We start from the raw sequence: 13,606 nt of genomic DNA, 5'->3' as shown, positions 1-13,606 counted from the left end.
GCTGACTATGGAAATTAAATGTTCATTTACTTTGCTTAAAAAAAAATAATGGGAAGCCATCCTACACAGGGACCACTGCCCAGATTTTGTTCTGCTGCGTGTCTCTGCTGTTGGATCTGAGGTTGCCTCTTCCAGAGGGGGAGGAAGGGGTTCATGTTCTGACACGTTTGGGGGCAGATTGTGAAGGCTGCATCTTGGGGACTAACACCAAAGCAACAGGTTGCCCCACAGCAGTTTCCCTTGGCCTTGTTTATGAAATGTGAGAAGAAGGATGCATGATGTGGGCTCTGTTTTCTGTAATAAGATACTAGCCACGCTTTGTAAGCATTCACAAGCCTTCTTTAAGAGACTCCTAAATGGTATTTTTTTTTCCTGTGCCACCACATCCAGCTGTGTTTATTTTAATTTATTTTTTTCTTTTTGTAGAGACAAAGTCTCATTGTATTGTCCAGGCTGGTTTTGAATTCCTGGCCTCAAGTCATCCTCCCACCTCAGCCTCCCAAAGCACTGGGATTACAGTCATAAGTCATCATGCCAGGCCAAGAACTCTTAAATTTTGAACATCACTTTGTTAATAATAAACAGTTTTTAGTTGAATTCCACAAGTGTGGCAGCTTTTTATAAATTTTCTTTTTCCTTTTTAAAACTTCCATTGCATCCAAGAATACCACTCTTTTACCAGAAGTTCCAAAACAGTTGTTTGTGTGGTATTTCTCTTTTTCTCCCCCTGTTGTTTTTTCTGTTTTTACTTTCTTCTACTGGCTTGGCCTGAAACCTGAAAACCTACCCTTTGCCAGAGTGACTCAGAAAAATCCACAGTTTTGGGAAACACTTCTGACATGTCTCAGGTAAAAATTGTGTGTGTGCATATGCATGTGTGTATATTTACCTATGGTAAACTAGCTGGCTAGTTCTGCACCACACTGATGTGCCTGCATGTTGCATTATGAATATTTTTATTTGATAAAGGACAAATGGTTAAGAAACCCAGTGGTAGAGCTCTCATGTTATATAAAGCTAAAAACAAAGAAATAAGAAACAATGAAGAATGAAAAAAGAGACAAGCAGGGGTTGTCACATTCTCTCAGTGTAGACAGCTTCCCCTTCTGCCCCTGCCTGGCGCCTGCCTTTCCTCTACCACCGAAATCACACACCTTGGAGAACCCCTTCCTTGAGCTCAACATCAATATTTTCCTAGAACCAAGAAAACTTTGAGAGCTAGGTAGGATTTTAGAGACCACGTAGTTCAAGCCTTCATTTTATAGAAGAGAAAAGCAAGGGTCAGAGTGGGCACCATCCAGATTCACTCAGTACGTGGCAGGCAGAGTGCGTCTTATGGGATAGGTTAGTTCTGGTGATTCTTAATTTTTCAGTCTGGGGCCAGGCACATTAATGCCACCCAAGGTTCTGTTCAAGTCGACAAACAAGTGAAGCAGCAGTTTCTGTGTGCTGGAGTATGCAGAGGGGGCTAGGACTTAGCGATGCGGTGGTTACAGACTGTCTTCACGGTCACTTTGAACTAATCTTGGGGTGGGGGTTGAACAACCACAAAGAAAGACCTCTGCTATCCCCAGTTTCACCCTATGTCCTTGCCAGAAGCAGTTACTCTCTGACAAACAAATGTCTCCCTGTGCCTCAAAGCTGACACATCTACAGCAAGGCTTATGTGTGCTGAAGTTAACATGCCAAGAATATCCTGGAAGCTGCACCTGAAGAGCTTTCCAGCAGAAGTCAAAAAGCACTTTTCATACCCCAGATCACTAGTAAAATGAAGCAGTGCTTAGCATTTTAATACAAGGCAATATCAAGATTTCAAGTCAACGAATATCCTCTATTTTATTACATGAAATAAAATATATTCTATTGCCAGCATGTATTAGAAATTTGTGCAATTGGAGAGACCTGAAGTCTTCAATTTTCCATGCTTCAGCTATTACTTTTAAAAATAACATGAAGAGTTGGATATGGATATAGAAGAAAGCATTTAAACACGCTCTAGCATAATAAAGAGACTTTCAGCATTGACACTTATTTGGTACTTACTATAATCTTTATTTTAGGTAGTTTTTGATTTTAAGTAGCAGGAGATGCCCAGTTTTCTTTAAAGCTGTAATTGGAAACAGAGAAAATGCTGTCAGATATTCCTGTGTCCTGATTAAAACACTTCCCTCCTCGGAAAACACTACTCCCAGAAGTCTTGATTCCAGACACCAGAGAGTGCAGCTGCAAGGAAGCTGCCAAATTCATGGCTTCAGTTGTGACTGACTCGTTCTCCCGATGGGTGCACAAGAACATTCCCTTCAGCATGACAGCACACACAGAGGAGTCCATAAATCCATCACTGGAAAGGGCCATTCCCAGTGGCCCACTTTTTTCTTTTGAATCATGTAGACACTTGCCTCGAGCTTATTTCAAGAACACAGCCTGAAACTCCTAATAGTGTTGATTAACTCAGAATCATTGAGCACATTGGGTGGACACCTCCCTGCAAACCCTCTTCCACATCAGCTCAGGTGCCGCACGCACCTTGCTTCAGAAATCATGAATAAAGGCATACCTTTGAGCTTCCAGGAAGAAGCCTGTGGCTTTGGTAAATTGCTTTCTAGTCTACCAGAACTCTGATTTTGCTGCTTCTGATCAATTCCGGTGATATAAAGCATTTTCTTCATTAAGAAAAAGAGCAAAACTTAGAACTGTGAAGACAAGCCCCAAATGATGAATAGTTAGAAATGAATAGAAACGAGGATGGGTACTTACACCACTCTAGCTGGCTTCCCAGCGGCAGAAGGCAGTGGCTGATAAAGATTTGCCCGCCTCCACAACAAGGGAGAGTGCTTCTCAGGAGATGGTGCTGGAGGGAGGCACCTAACAGTTATATACCCAGAGCCCCCTTCTGCTCTGTGTGTTTGTGGGCTCGGCTTTCTCCTCCCACTTCAGGCATCAATGCCAAAGCAACACCAAGGAACTGGTCCCCTGGCTTCAGTACCTGATGTCTCTCTCTCTGTTCTTGACACAGTACCAACTGCTTTGCCACTGTTTCCACAGCATTCCAAGGTCTTTGACCAGCAATAATCCTACCAAAATGCATCTTTTTCTTCTCCTGTTTCCTCTGGCCCCTACTCATATTTTTGGAAAGATTTACAACTGAAAAGGATCAACACAGTGTCAAACTAAAAACCATGGGGCAGGTTGCTGCCGTGTGGACTCGGAAGCTAAGCGACTGCTCCTGGGGTGAAATTTTCTTAGACTTGGCACAACTTCTACACAGATGTAAGACTCCAGCAAGGGCCTGAGGGGCTGTTGGGAGGGTGGGGAAGATAAGGTACATGCAGGTTGTTTTCTGAAAGCCAGCTGCCTTTTTCCCAGTGAGGAGAAAACAAAAATATCAGTGTTTCCCCGGAATGTCCATCTTCCCAGGTGGGAATTCTTGGACATACTCTGCTGCCTCTTTAAAAGTCAGGAAGCAAACATTCTATAGCAGGGAAATCTAAAACTGAATTAAAATATCTTCTCCTTCCCCCTTCTTTTTAAATTTCAATTTTGTGGCTTGTTCTGTTATGGCAAAAATCTAACTCAAATGTACTTTTATGAGCACAGAATTTAAAAAATATATATGTGTATATATGTATACGTGTGTATATATGTAACATATACATCTATATTACATACATACATGTATATATATACACATATACATATATTACGTATATGTATATAATATATATACATATACATAATATATATACATATATGTAATATACATGTGTATATATGTAATAGATATACATATATACATATATTTTTTAAAAAATATATATTATATGTATGTAATCCCACAGCCAGCCATGCAGATGTCATAGTCTTCTTTCATCTGGGTCTCCCGCCTGCTTGGATGTGCAGATAGTACTTATCAGCCTTCAGCCAGGTGGCCCGTGGCTGGGAGCTCTCTGGCTCCACCCGCTGGACACCCGCCAGACCACAGGGTTCTTGCCGGCTTGGGACATCCTTCCTCCAAGTGCCTCCCGAGCAGCTGAGGTAGGGTGTGTATAGGTCTAGGTTCATAATAAGAGTTTCCAGGTTCAGGCAAATCTCCTTCCAACATTTTTTCCCTGGTAAAATAAGGAGAAAATAAGCTCCTCGGGTTTCCCTGAAGGAGAAAAATGAATCCTCAGGAGACAGTGTGAGTGGCCTGCTTTGGGAATGAAAGGAATCATACTAGTGTCTCCATGACTTCCTTATGCAAATGGGCCACTGTCTGTGATAGAAATAATCATGCTAATGATAGTAATGAGAATAATAACTGCCACAAATGGTAGAGCATTCGCAAAAATCCTATATTATACTATTGTCCCCATTTTGTAGATGAGCAATCTGAGGCTCAGAGTTTAAATAACTTGCTCAAAGTCTGACTCAAAGTTTGTACTTTTAGCCACTCCAGTGCTGTCCAATATTTCCAACTTCTGCCTGTATGTTTGCTTTTCATTAATTTCTTCACTCAACTTGGCCATGATGCGTATTTATGGGCCTCATCCTGAAGCTGCCTCCACATGACACCCATGCAGCCTTCTGCCTCAGTGGCACTTGTCAGGGCTGAAGGTGTGTAGTGAATCTCAGACCTCCTTGGAAAAACCACCTCCTTCTGTACCCACCCTCCCTCCCTGGCCTTTCTCCTGGTCCCTGTAAAGCCACACCTAAAGTAGGGGTCACAAAATACAGCCTTGCCATATTGTATGCACAAGGCAGCACAAGGCACATGGAATTCCAAGTCAGATAAACCTGAGTTTGAATACTAGCTTTTCTCTAACAAGCTGTATGACCTTAGGCATGTTACTCACAGTTTCTGAGCCTCAGATTCCTCAGTGTAAAGTGGGGTAACTTTACTTTCTTTATAAAGTTGTGATGAGGGATGACATCTTCAAAGCACCATGCCGAACATGTAGAGGTGCCCCCATTCTGATGTCAGCCCTTCTCAATCAGCACTGGTTTACCTTGGGGATTTCCAAATGGAACCTTCCTCCTGGCTTAAATAAGGGGACAAGCTTCTCCCTGCTTTGACATCAGAAGGGGTGCAGTTATGAGTACAGAGGAAACCATTCACTTCATTCAAGAACTGTGAACTAGGTAGCTTTCTGATGCAGGGCTTGCCAAATTCTCATACTGCAGGATCCTGAGATGCCAGGGTCCACTGCCACCCTGTTGCTGTAGACAACTGGGCACTCATTGCATGCATATATGTGTTCTCGGTGCTTTTAAGCAGCCTAATTGCACAATACAATGACCTTTTCTCTGTTCTTTCTACAGTAGCTCCTTTATTATTTCCAGAGAGTCATTTGCTAAGTATGCCCTAACATTGTCTTTCCTTGGTCTTTCCCTTGCATCTCCTCTTTGGGTGCCCCTCTCTGTTCCCATACCAAGTGAATGCACCTTCCATCTCTCTGCCTGGAACAATCACAAATGAACATACATAAAGCTGCTCTCCTCTTTGACTTTCTTCTTGGAGTTTCTGCCCCTAGAATGTTTTCTCTCTCCTCCCCCTCCTCATACTCTACCCAAATCTACTTGGATTTCCCAGTGGGCTTCTGTGCGCTTAAAGCAGTTTACATCTCTATTCCTCACTGGCCATGAAATCATGCCCCCTAGCTCTGCAACAGTTCTGTTACTGTCTTTTATTTTTTAAAATATATCTTACGATGCACAGTCCCATCTGGGCCGGAAGGTACCGGATGATGAAGGTCAGGATCCAATAGCTCTCTTTATTCATAACGGACCTCTTTCTTTCCAGAAAGATTTTGAGGCAGTTCATCAAATATATGTAAGAGGACATAAGAACTAGGTGACAAAATGGAGAAAGGAGAATGCAACTATGGATAAAACACAATTTTCATATTTTTTCTACAATACCTTGCATTTGTAGGTATTTCTAAATTTGTGTTGTTCTAATCAGAAATTATAACACTGTTGCATTTGACTGCTGCTTGATATTGATCTACGCATAGGCAGTTTAATGTTATAAATAATTGGCACCTCAAGGTTATGTAATTGGGCAGCACCCACACTGAGGACTTCTACAAGACATTCTCATGCTTTTCTGTCCCCTCACCCACCACGAAGAGAGTAGCAAGGACTGCAAGTCTGGAACAGAATGTTCCTTTGCAGTGTATTCTGAGCCTACTGACTTCTTTGGTTTGGTAAACAGTCAGACAAAAAGGCACCAGACGAGAGCGAAACCTCCCAGAACGATATTTGGAGGAGACCCTTTGTGGTAGGCATTCCCTAGAGTGAAGCCAAGGACCAAGGCAGCACAGAGAGTGCAAATGTCTCACTCAAACCTCCACCGCCTGCCCTTGCTGGGGGAACATAATGATAGGTGATGAAAGGAGGCACTGAGGTCCCTAAGTTTTTAGCTCCCTTTAAATGCAGTCCTGAAATTATTCCATCCATTTTAGGAGTAAACGCGGATCAACAGCTGGGAGCATTCAGAGATGTTTTTCCTCCTGCACAAAGCAGACGGTCCACGTAATCTCCATCCCTACCTACAACTTTCATCAGATGCCCACCTGTCACCTTTCCAGCTTTTAAATTAAAATCAGACCAGTGTAAGGCTCATAATGTAGTCTCTGGTGTCATGGGCCAATGTGTAAGGGTGTGCAGGTTGTGCACTGCATAAATACACCACGTCTAAGGGGATCACCATTAATGTCCTAGACATTTATGTGTTTATTGCAACAAAGTTCTTGCAGAATGGCACTAAAATGTCTTGAGAAAAGGGGTGCTAGTGTGTCTGTGCAAGGAGCCATATTGTCTAGCAATACCTTGAGCTTTTAAAAATTTTCATTTTTTTTTTTGAACACTGAGAAGCTAGCTTTTGTTTCTTCTTCTTCTTCTTCTTTTTTCTTTTTTTAGACAGAGTCTTGCTCTTTTGCCCAGGCTGGAGTGCAGTGCAGTGGTGTGATCTCAGCTCACTGCAGCCTCCACCTCCTGGGTTCAAGTGATTCTCCTGCTTCAGCCTCCTGAGTAGCTGAGATTACAGACATGCACCACCATGCCCAGCTAATTTTGTATTTTTAGTAGAGACAGGGTTTCACCATGTTGGCCAGGCTGGTCTCAGACTCCTGACCTCAAGTGATCCGTCTGTCTCAGCCTCCCAAAGTGCTGGGGTTACAGGCATGAGCCACCACGCCTGGCAAGAAGAAAGGCTTCCCTGACTGGGAATCAAACCAGGGCCATAGTGGTGAGAGCTCTAAGTCCCATCCACTAAACCACCCGGGGAATCTTCCTCCCTCCCAGGCTTGTGCCTTTTGTTTCTTCAAGATTAAAAGAAAAAATCATTTCCCAATGAGGAACAATAGGGAAAGAGGTAGGAGGAGAATCATCTCAATCTCTTTAGGCTCAGATGAAAAGGAGAGTGAAGTGTTAGGAAAAATGAGGGGTGGGGACTGGCATGGCCGCGTTTCCCTAGGCCCCTGCTGAGGGTAAACCACATGCATCAGATTGTTCTGTCACTGTAAAAGATAAGGGGATGCTGGTCCCAAGCTTAGGAAGCTGAGCTCAATTTGATAATTGGGCCAGGAAAAGGAGGTGGGATGGCCTGCCATCACCATTGCGAATGGGGTTCGCTGGGCACCCAGATTGATCTGCTGTCTTTTTGTCGGAAGGTTTACCAAACCAAAACATCCGTGGGCTCAGAACACACTGCAAAGGAACGTTGTGTTTCAGACTTGCAGTCCTTGCCATTCTGTTTGTTGAGGGTGAGGGGACAGAGAAGCGTGAGACTGTCTTGTAGAATTCCTGAGTGTGGGTGCTGCCCAATTACATACTCTTGGGGTGAAAATTATGTGTAACATTAAACTGCCCATGCATAGATCAGGATCTGAGTTACTCACCAGGGGCCTGGCTGGGATGGGGAAGGTGTATTAAAGTGCGACTGTTGTCTAGAGCTGGAGAGGGGGCAGCTGGCTCAGGCCCCTTCCTCATCATTTGTCTCAACTGGAGACTGATTATCTGCCAGCTGCACAGTTTTGTCTGCTCAGCCTGATTTAATGACCTTTGTGGTTATTAGGAATCCTCCCTGTTACTATTCCCCTGCCTTACACCAATTGACGGCCAAGAGCTAGAGAGTGATTCAAAGTCCTTTGGCCCTGACCCCTCCTCCCATTCCCCGGCCTCTACTTTCTTTTCTCTTGGTATCACCGAGGCTGGGTTGTGGGGCAAAGGCAGAAGGAACTTAAGGGCAAACTGGACAAACTATTCAATGACCTGTTCCATTAGTCGACATGAAACTGGACCACACTGCATCCTCAACTTCTTGAGTCGGTAAACTGGAGTATTATGATTTAACTGACCACAGCCTTAGCAACTCTCACTATAATAGCATTGGCCTAAGAAATGCAGTTTGCAGGGATACTATAGACATGGAGGAGAATCCCCTGTACCTCTAACATGGTATCCTGTTGTTAAAGAATAAACCTGACTCCAAGTTTTCTTCAAAAGCAAGATTAAAACCCAGTAGAGAAGGCTTTATTTATTTATTTTGGACGCGACATTTCTTATTAGTACTTAAAAATCAGCTAGGCATTACAGCACCATTATCCTTTCTGTATAGCATTGGAAAAATACAAAATTTTCCATTTCTCATTCAAGATTCAGATGAATAAATGGTGATAGAACTAAAGGGAGGGTTCCTAATTAATCACAAACCCCTGCTCTTAAACAAAAGATGATGACTCTCAACACTATTGTAACTCTTAGTTGGAGAAGTGTTCGCATTGACTTTGTTTCTGGTACTGGAAGAAGCCAGCTTTTAATTCAGCTTCTTGGGACCAGTGGAGCCTTCTCCCAACTGGGGTGTCAATTGTGGGTCCTGGAGAAATAGCAATGTGGGAAGAAATAGGGCATACACAGGGAGAGACGGGTTTCCCATTGTTTATCCATTTTCCCTACCTGCAGTCTTTTTCTCACTCAGCTGAAGTTGCTGATTATTTTCTCCCAACACCTGGACCAAGGGACATATTTAAACTGGGGGCTAATATTTAGTTTTGTCCTGTGGCCTGAGGTGGCTGGGATGTACTGATGTGAGGGAAGTCAAAGAGTTTATTCTTGGGTAGGTCACTTAGCTTTCTAGCCCCCAGAAGCATGACACACTGGCACGCCGGCCAGCCAGTCCCAAAGTGTCAGTGGAGGTATGAAAGTGGGCCAGGGGAGCGAGGATGGGTGAGGAAATGTCCTTCCTTCACACAGAAGAGTGCCTAAGGCATGGTTCAGGAGATGTCATCTTTGAAGACGAGTGTCTGTGATCTCACAATTAAACCCACATTGACATGGACAATGAATTAAACATTATTGAGTGAAATGGAAAATCCTAGGCAGAAACTTAAACACGCATTGTGATATGATGAGTAAAACAATATCCCTGTGTGGACTTTTAATGCCTGACGTCACTTAGCATTTTGGCTCCTTCTGACTCACATTTTTGTAAAACATGGGGCCTACAGAACCTCTGAGAGACTTGACTGCCGTGTAAGTCTCACAACCAATTGCTCAATAGCTTTGTTTTTATTTTTTGTAACCCAGGGGTCTTGCTAGGTTGCCCAGGCTGATCTTGAACTCCTGGCCTCAAGCAACCCTCCCACGTCAGCCTCCAAAAATGCTGGGATTATGGGGGAAGACCACACTTGGTCCTCAATAGCTTTTTATCCTCAATGTTTAAAAAGGAGAAATTCATTTTAACATCTATGACAGCCTTGAAGGATGAAGTTACCCAGGGGCATCCCAGGTGGTTGGTGGAGTACCCAGAGCTTTGTTCTGTTATCTAAGATTTCTCTTTGAGGAGATGGTGGGGGGCTCTGGCCTTTTCTCTTGATTATGGCAAGAGATGTTGCATTATGGTCCCTAGAGTAGCCTCAAGCCTTTTTTTTTTTTTTGCTTCAAGCAGATTGTTCCATTTATTTCTCTACTTGGTGTATTCCATTCTATTATTTAAAAATCATCCTAATCCTAATCAGAAAACCTTACAATATGACTTCCTCATGGAGGCCATTCACTTTTGTAGTCCTTCCTTCAGTAGATTCACACTGGGTAAAGCCATCTCACCTGTTATTATGCCTTTCCTCAATCCCAATGTGACACCCATTTCCTACTCAACTTGGCTTCTGAACTTTCTTGTCCATTAGAGCCACACCACCTTTCTCGTTCCCTCCGTTCACTCATCCATCCATTGTGTAAGAGATGCCAAACACAGGAGGATTCCTAAATGAAGAAATGTTGTTCTTGATTTTAAGGATTTTAGTTTGGTGAAATTCTCTAACTTTCAGAATCTTCTCCTCAGCTCCTAAATGTGTGTTGCCTCCAGTGTTGGCTTGGATTCTCAGCTCCTTATGTATTTTCCCTTGGCAAATTCCTGTATCCTACTTTCTTTCTCATTCTGCTTCATCCCACTACAGCATGTTATGTTTAGCCAGTTTATTGGAAAGAGTCCTGGAGAAGGAATGGAGAGATACTAGTTCTGACGAGGTTGCCATTTCATTTATTGGCTTCTCAATTGCTCACTTCTTAGGAGAAGAGTTGGGCTAACTCAGTGATTCTCAGGCTTGTCTGCACATTGGAATTACCTGGAGAGCTTTAAAATATGTGGATAGAGCATCCCTCCCCTAGAGAGTCTATTGTAATTAGTTTGGGGCGTGTGTGTGTCGGGGGTTTAAAGTTTTCTTGGTGATTTTAACGTGCAGGCAAGGTTGAGAACCACCATGTTGAATCTACTTAACCCTAATTCCCCACTCTCCAGAACAAGGAACTGCTTCACAGTGGGATCAGGTAGATTTTGGAGTTTAATAGACCAGGTTCAATTTCCAGGCAGCAATAACACCTCAGGGAAAATCACTTCACCTTTTTAAGCCTAATTCCACTATGAAATTAATGAAGATTAATAATACCTACCTTCCAAATATAAGGATCAAACAAGATCATAGAACAGGACAGGCATTCAAGCAAAGGTAATTATTATTATTTCTCCTAGAACAGTTCCTGTCTCTGACTTCATTATTTCCACCAATGGTGTTACCATTATCTCAGTTCCTAGGCTCAACAAGTGCTTGCTGAGTGAGCACCAGATGGTGGAGCCGATCATCCTTCCTTGTGAAGGAGAAGTGAAGGTTAAATTTCACTCACTTTGGTGAATGTTTTCAGGTCTTGCTACTCAGAGTGTGGTCCCCAGATCAGCAACATTGACATGCCCTGGAACTTGTTTAGAAATGAAACATCTCAGTCCCACCCAGACCTTCAGAATCAGAATTTGCATTAAGTAGGTCCCCAGGGGATTTGTGTGCACATTACTGTTTGGAAAGCACGGCTGTAAAGCATCCCTGTCCTTGAGACTAGGTGAAAAGGCATGAATTCAGCCCCTGGAGTGGGGACAGTTTACAAATTCCAGTGTCTTGTTTGGAGATGCCATGGTGAGCCCAAGTGAGTCATGGTGGCATTCCAGCTGGCAGCAGGGAGTGTGCCATTGCATGCTGGGCCACGCCAATGGAAGGCAACACTCTAGGCCAAGCCTTGTCCTCCCATTAAACTCCATCAAGTCACTTCATCAGGTCCCACCCTCTGCGTGGTGCTGGTTGCTTCATATAGGTTTGGTGGGTGCCTTGAGGCCATCAATTACCATGAGACATCATCACATGTCATGGGAAGGTGAGGCTTGCACGCACAGGGGCAGGGCTTCCTCCAGCCCAGGGAGTCTGGCAGCACCTTGTGTGGTTTAGCCAGAGGCCTCTGCATCCTGCCCACTCACAGGACTGACACCCACTGCATTGCAGGAGCAATCCCCACCCCAGGGTCTCAGGGGACTTCTTGAAACATTTTCTTGGTGGGTTCCATGCCCTGGTTTTTCCACCTTGGATTCCTCGATCTTTGTAAATTCAGGGACCCTGCAATAATTATCTCCTATAGCACCCCAGTATACGTACAACTTCTTTGTCCAAAAGGCCAAAATAACAAAACACTGTGTGGAACTGTACTTTCTATAGCCTACATTATAAAAATAGACATTTTGAAGGCAATTTTCTAAATGACACTGCCATCCCATCTGCTATCCCTCCTACCCCAGGACAGGGGTGGGTAAGCATCTTCCATTATGACTCCCTGATGGAGGAAAGGTCAAACTTCAGGCCACAGCCACTGGCATGCATCTCCCAAAATATTTCTCTTTCCTCTCACCATAATCACAGGATCTTGCAACTGCCTGCTTTATAGAGCTTCCCCACTCACTGGCTAGCTTCCTGAGGGCAGAGTCTGGGATGGTCTTGTTTACTGATGTAGCCCCAGGTTCAGTGTCTGGCTCATGGAGATTCATAATAGTTATTGGTTGAGTACATGGATGAATAAATGGGTGAACGACTCTGATACTTGAGGACTAGGATGAGTTCCTGTGAGGTCCTGAGATAGGGTGTGTGTGTCTCTAGGTTGGCAGGGAAGTTGGGGCAGAATTCCTCTAAATATAGCCCTCAGAGCAGGGGTCCAGAATTGTGACTGGGACAGGTAGCCCAGGGTCAATGCCCCTGCCACTGGGGACACACACAGAGCTCATAGCTCCTGTGGCAGGTGAATCAGCCTTATGCACCAAGCTCCCAGGATGCCAGCCTTGCAGATCTACCCCAAGGGGAGATGCTTTAGCTTGCTTCTAGGACTGCCCTGAACCTGGGGAGCGTCAAGCCTCAGCTCTAGGTGCATAGATTGGCCAGTTCTGGGGACATCCAAGCCATTCTGAAGATGGCAAGCAGGAAGGAAGCCTGTATCTTCAGGCCCTCTTTGGCAGAGATCATTGTGGATGACACAGGACAATACAAATCCCAGCTGCCAAACCCAGACGCCTGAGGTCCCTAAGGATCAGGTGTGGAATGGGACCGGTCCTCCTTCCTTTACATTGTGGTCACAAGCTGTAAACTCATGATCCCTTGGCCAGTTCACCACCTTCCTGCTTTCCAAACTCAGCACCTTCTCTCAGGCTGCAGGCCATGCCCTTCCAATTAACTGTCATTTTTCACCCCCAATTTCCCATCCTACTGAGTATCTGGGTAAGTCCTCAGGACTCCAGGGAATGGTGTGATGTGCGAGATGGTTCTCGCACCTGGGGCAGCAATAAGACACAGGGAGCATCAGTGAAAGTCAGGGCTGCATAAGATCAATGGTGACATTGGGGCAAAATAATGCTTCTTCCTTAGCACACAAGGGGTTTGTAATATCATTAGCTAAAACGGAACCCATTATGTGGTCTTCCAGGGAGGGACGGGATGCCCATCAAGTTCAATCAAGAACTGCCAGATTTTAAGTCTCCCTTAAATGATACTACGTGATATGCAATTAAGTGCTAAATTGTGGGCAGACACGATTTAGGATTAAGAGAGTTTGGGTAATATCAGTAGAGTCTAGAGTAAGCAGAAGGAACTTTACTAAAGATATTGGCTTAATAAAGCCCTTAATATTTGAGTAGCATTTAGTGAAGGCAGGAAAAGAGAGAATGGCCTTCAGGGGAGAGACTTAAGGATAAGCCAAGAGAAGCATGACTTGTTTTAGGGACTGCAAACAGCCTGTGATCAGACTAGAAGGTGTGTACTGT

This window comes from Pongo abelii, chromosome 17, assembly GCF_028885655.2.
Source record: "Pongo abelii isolate AG06213 chromosome 17, NHGRI_mPonAbe1-v2.0_pri, whole genome shotgun sequence".
Lineage (NCBI taxonomy): Eukaryota > Metazoa > Chordata > Mammalia > Primates > Hominidae > Pongo > Pongo abelii.
Note: the sequence above shows the minus strand (reverse complement) of the source record.